The sequence below is a fragment of the Passer domesticus genome, chromosome 25, assembly GCF_036417665.1.
Source record: "Passer domesticus isolate bPasDom1 chromosome 25, bPasDom1.hap1, whole genome shotgun sequence".
Classification (NCBI taxonomy): Eukaryota; Metazoa; Chordata; class Aves; order Passeriformes; family Passeridae; genus Passer; species Passer domesticus.
Genome location: NC_087498.1, coordinates 1,922,984 through 1,929,437, shown reverse-complemented (window position 1 = coordinate 1,929,437; position 6,454 = coordinate 1,922,984).

The following is a 6,454-nucleotide window of genomic DNA, read 5'->3' as shown; positions in this document are numbered from 1 at the left end:
CACAGCTCCTCAGGCTGCTTGGTGTGGGGAGCAGAGCCCAGGACACCAGGAGGGCTCAGCCTTCCCCACCTGTTCAGTGCTGCCCTCAGAAAGCCTCTAACCAGATTCATCAGGAAAAGCACAGGACTGCTAGGTTGGTTCACTGCAGGGGAAACAGGGGAAAAGTTTTCAGAGGAGCTCATTTCTGGTTCAGCATCTCATGGAAAAGTCTCCTGGTCCTGAAAACACACATTCAGCAATGGAGCCTGGATGATTTTCCCAACCAGTGTATTTCTGGTGCTGGTGTTGCTGGTACCAAGAGAAACCCTGATAGGAGGAAAACCACATTTGGAAGAGACAAACTCCGGAGGATTCAAACCTCCAGCCCCAAACCACGCTGCCTCAGCTCCTGGATCGCAGTGTTTATACACATTCCTGGCCTTGGAGCCTTTCCCTTTCCAGCCTATTAGGCACAGAAGGATCAATTCTCCCAGGTGCTTGGGAGCTGGGCCAGCAGCCATGGCCATAACTCTGCCTCTGCCCCGGGAAGGATGAGCCATGCTCCATTAACTCTGCCTCTCCCAGCCTGGCTCCGGGGGAGGCAGCGCTGGAAAGGGAATGGACCCATCACACTCATGATTTAAAACTCAAAACAACCTCCCAGTGCAACATCCACAGTAGCAACATCTCCGTGTGATCCAGGGAGTGATGGATGGTGGATCCAGCCAGTGTTCTGGATTGCCAAGCAGATTGGATTCTCTTTGCCATCCGGATGGCAGTTGTCTCCTGCTCAGTGGGCAGTTTTCCTTATCTCTTCCACACCCACTCCTCCCTCGGGGGCACATCTGCTGATAACAGGCTGTGGAATGTCCCTGCATGGCTGATAAGAACTGCAGCATCCACTGGGAGATGTGAGCCCAGAGGGAGGAGCCAAGCATTCCTACCTGGATACAATCTGAGATTCTGGAACACCAGCACGGCTTCTGCACTGGATTCCCAGAGGAGCAGCAGCTGCCTCTTCCCCTGGATCTTCAGAGGAAGACTGCACCCTGCTCCAGGATCCCTGCTCCAGCAGAACCACCCCTGACACTGCAGGAGGGCTGAGCCACAATTCCAATGGGACTGCAGCCAGCACCCTGACCCACAGGGTGTCAGGCTGTGCTCTGACTCTGTCAGTGTTGTTTTGGTTTATTTTATTGTTTATTTTATCTTTTTATTTTCTTCCCTAATAAAGAACTGTTATTCCTGCTCCCATATTTTTACCTGAGAGTCCCTTAATTTCAAATTTATAACAATTTCGAGAGAGGCGGTTTGCATTTTCCATTTCAGGGGAGACTCCTGCCTTCCTTAGCAGACATCTGGCTTTCCAAACCTAGGCAGCCCAGGAGAGATGGGATATGGTCAGTGCCTGCCAGGGGCTGCTCTGGGCTGTGGTCAGTCCTCGTGACCTCTTCAAAGACTTGGCACTTCCTGTGTTTGTGGCACAGCCCTCCCTGTGGAACACCCCTTGGGTGCTGGGGAAGCAAACAGGGAAGCCAAGGAGGAGATGCTCAGGCTGGGAAAGGGAAATATGGACAGGAGAGACAGCCAGGACCCCAATGGGGACATGCAGGGGATGTGGAAAATGGATTTGTAGAGAAATCTCAAAGCTTGACAGAAGGCTCACACAGTGTGCATCTGTATGCAAACCTTGAGATAAGAAATGTAAACCTTGAGATAAGAAATGATGACTTAGAAATGCCATGGGATAGGACAGACATTGCTGAGAGAGAAATGGAACTTGAAACAATAAATGGAACTAGAAACAAGAAATGGAAGTAGAAACAAGGTCAGAAAAGGGCATAATCCAACAGAGGACACCTCAGGGAGGTGAGAACCTGGCACAGGGTGTCCAGAGCAGCTCAGAGAGCTGCCCCACCCCTGGCAGTGTCCAACCAGGTTGGATGGGGCTTGGAGCAGCCTGGGACAGTGGAAGGTGTCCCTGCCATGGCAGGGCTGGCACTGGATGGGCTTTAAGGTCCCTTCAACCCAAACCACTCTGTGATTTCCTGACTCTGGTTTCTGAACACGGGGATTTTTGTTGTCTCCGTGGGAGGATGGGCCTGAGCTTGGAGGGCTGGGGAAGGGGAGCTGCAGATCCCACGGGCTGCAAGTGCCAGCAGCAGCAAACTCTGCACACCCAGATTAGCAGAAAGAAGATTGCCGACCTGATTAGGGGGTCTTAAGCAAAGAGAAATCAAGGATCCTTGTGAAGGAGGGGCTGAACCAGCCACTCAGCTCCCTGCTCCTGCACATCTCATCAGGGAGCAGGGATAACCCTACTGCAGACGGGCTGACTCAGTGACACCTTAAGGTCTCACAAATCCTCCCCTGTGGATTTAAAATCTGCCCTTTGGCTCACCACGCATCACCAAAATGTTGGTTGGTAAACTGAGGCATGGAAATTTTCCCAGAGGTATCAGAGCTAAAACCAGATGAGACAAATCTGGATTTGGGCTTTGCCTTGAACATTTCCAGGACCAAAAATTCAGGTTATGGCCTTGTCACTCTGCAGCCCCCAGCACAGGAGATGCCACGGGCAGATGCGGGAAGGTTACGGCTGCGTTTGGCTGAGGCTGATTCAGAGAGATTCAGGCTCAGGAAAAAATAAACCAGACCCTCTGCCCGGTACTTTTCCGACACCAGCCTGAGCAGCAGGAACAGTCTGGATTAAAGCAGAGCATGAGTAATGTCTCTCCTGGAAGAGCAGTGCCCCGGAGAGCCGGCGCAGGGCTGATACCACGGTCCAAGGCAGACGCATTTCCATAAACGCTGGAGCAGCAGCCTATAAATAACTGCCTGAATTTACCGCTGCTCTCATGTGACCCTGATCCCCGCATTTCCCGCTGCCATCTGTCACCATGGAAATGGCATCACACGGCCACCAGCCATTCATTCATCGGGCTGGCCCAGGGGAGGGGGTCCGGCGTGGGGGAGGCTTTTTAAAGGATGGAAGTTGTGATTTCGGGAGGAAAAATACAGGAGGGATGTTCCGAGGGAGCTGGTGAGGATGGAGCGGGCGGAGACGGAGCCGTGCCTCCCGGGAGGGATGCGGCAGAGCCGGCGCTCCCGAGCACGCTGCAGGCAGGCAGAGCTGTGGGGAGGGAGGGACAGACAGACAGACAGACATGATGGACAGAAACCAGCCGTGAATGGGCACCTCCAAGGAGCGCAGGGGTGAATGAATCTCCCCCCAAGCATTTCGGAGCATCGGGAGGGAGCTGCTCTCCCCATCCCACCTACTCCAGCCCCCTCCTGTGCTCTGGGAGGAGGCGGCCGCCTCTGTGACCCACCTTAGTGCCTCCTCCGCGGGTGAAACACTCCCCAAGGCAGCTTTCCCCCTCAAACCAAGTGGGAGCAGGGTGGGGATTAACAGGACAGTGAGTGCAGAGCGCCAGAACGCTCTGAAGATGATTTTCCACCTAAGCTGTCAAGCCGACCTACATTCAAGTGATAATAATTGCAGGGGATAAAGCCCTCTGGTTTCTAAACACGAATTTGCCTGCAAAGCCAGGGCCTGTCGTGGCTCATTCAGGGCCAGCACTGCGAACAAGGATGCGAAGGAGCAGACCCGGGGAAAGGAGAGCCCAGCCTGACTCAGAGCAGAGGAATTTCTGGCTCTTACCGAGCATTTCCCACCCAAGAATCCCAGTCCCAGCTCTCCCTGCCAGGATGTTTCTCTCATCCCATGAGGCAAAGAGATGAGTCCAAGAATGGGAGAGGCTGCAGCATGGCTGGATCCCAAGCAGGGCATTCCCCTTGAGTTTGCCTTCCCCATCACAGAGCTGCCCCTTCCTCAGGGACAACCTGAGCCTGTGTCCCTCGAGCACACACAGACCTGGGGGCACTTCCAAACCTCCTGGGTCACTCAAGAGTGGGATGACAGCACCACAGGGCAGCGTGTCCCTAAAAAGGGGTTGATGGCAGAGAGCCCCAGCTGGAAACATCAGGAATCACAGAGAAAATTGCCTTTAAAAGCATCATCTCCCTTTATCAGGGGCTCTAATTAACCCAGCCCGGTGCCCCTCCATGCACTCACCTGTAGGCTGTGTGCCTCCAGCCCTGGAAGGTGCAGGGATCATCTATTTTTGGCCTAGAGATCATGTCTGAAAGACAAAAGGGTGGTTGGGAGGAGGCAGCAAGCCATGTCTGAGCACAAGAAAACCACACTGCTTCCCTCAGCCCCGGGGGACAGGCATGCAGGGAATAAAGGGGACTCTGCACAATAGAGGGGAAAATAATGAACCCCAGCCCAGGCAGAGGAATGAGAACCACGTCCCACGGCCCCTGGGAAGGGCTCCAAGCAGTGGGACATGCTTTAAAGAGCTGCTGCTCCAGAGTTCTGGTCTTAATTTTCTCCACATGCCAAGCTGCCGGCGGGGCAGCCGCGGTGATGTTGTGCAACAGGGAGAGCTCAGAGCACCAGGGCTGGGTGGCACCGCTCCAGCTCAGCCTGTCACTGCTTTTCCAGGTGCCTTTGGTGGCCTGGATGCATTTTTGGAAGGGATTTGGGTGATCCCAGAGAGTTTTTTTAAGATTCTTCCCATAGCTTGGACGATGTTGATCCCCACACCAGACCTCGCTGTCTGCAGGGCCCATCTGAGCCAGCTCCATCTCCCTGGAGGCTTTCCAGTGGGACAGACCCCCAGATCCCTCTCTCACAGCTGGATCCAGCCCTCTCTGCCTCACACAGAGGCCTGACTTGGGATCTGGGATGGTCTCAGTGCCTGGATCCACTCTGGGGAGCTGCACGGTCCTTGGACATTTTGTCCTTGGAAATGAAAATAAAAATGAAAGCCTTTCAAAGGCTGCTCAGCCTCAGATCTCCTTGCACAGGCACTGCCGACTGTGCTGCTTGTTCCTGGAGGAGCAAAGAGAGATCTCAGCCTGACTTGGGCCAGTTTCTCTGAGTGGGGCTTGCTATAAGATGTCAGCAGAGAACAAAAAGAAAGATCCTGAAAGCGACACGTGTCCTGGAGGTGATCACACAAGTAGATGCTAAAGCAGATGAGAGCTGGCTAAAAATATAATAACGATACTTTATAAATAATGCTTATCATAAAAATCAATACATTCACATTATACAATCGATATATCAACAGTAAGTGTTTGAGGAAGCTAACATTTTTTACATTTTTTATCATTCCTTTTTACATTTTTGCGTGTTACATTTTTTAAACATTCATGTATCAAGGAAACAGAGCAAAACCTTTAGAACCAGTTTGATATTAACCCCAAGCCCTGCAGGGAGGGAGTTTGCAATGGTTTTTTCTGATGCTGCCCAAACCAGCACTTGGCTTGTTCCTGCAGTTCCCTGACCATGCAAACCTGCCTGGTGGGCTCGGCAGGGCTCAAAGTGCCAAAACCAGAGCATTTTCACCCCAGCCTGCATCTTCCATATGGAAAAAGCATGTCCTGGGTTCCTGAGCCAACCCTTCCAAGCTGCTCATCGTCCCTGTCCCTCTGGGGAGGTGACCCTCAGCAGCTTGGCACCCAGCACCATTTTCTACCCAGCTAATGAGAAGCAGCCAGACGCCATCCAGCCAGTCCCCAGCAGTAGCTGCTTCCAACAGAAGTCACCCAAAAATCGCCGCAGGGCCGTGCAGCCCCGGCCGTGGCAGCAGATGGGAACCAGGCGGCCACCTGCTGTCCCCAGCCCTCCCCCTGTCCCCAACCCTCCCTGCTGTCCCCAACCCTCCCTGCTGTCCCCAACCCTCCCTGCTGTCCCCAGCCCTTTCCTGCTGTCCCCAACCCTCTCTGCTGTCCCCAACCCTCCCTGCTGTCCCCAACCCTCCCTGCTGTCCCCAGCCCTCCCCCTGTCCCCAGCCCTTCCCTGCTGTCCCCAGCCCTCCCTGCTGTCCTCAGCCCTCCTCACTGTCCCCAGCCCTCCCTGCTGTCCCCAGCCCTCCCCCTGTCCCCAGCCTGGCAGAGCAGCTCCCTGCCCGTGCTGTCAGCTCTCAGTAACACACAGTCACAGAATGATTCTATGCAGGTGCTTTTATTGAAGATCTCTGGTGTCAGGGGCACAGACCCAAATCTGACTCCACCATGGGAGCACATTTTTATACCCTTATCATTATATAACTACATATTAATTATTAAACTTATGTTGTTCTATTGTATATATTGATTTCATCCGAGCATGGATTTTTGTCATTTCCATTAAACCCCCCAAACATCATTTCTCATGATTCTTGTTACGATTAAGCAATAATTATATCCAATTATCAAGCAATCATAGCATTTAACAATCATATCATCTATCACATAACAATCATATATTTTATCACAGTCATTAAATAATTATACAGGTGCAGTTTTGCATGATCCAGTAAAGCCCAACATTTTCCCAGGGCCTACCAGGCCCAACCTTTCTTTCCAACTCCCCTGAATATCCCACGATTTTAGAAACATTTTATCCCTATACTATCAGTGC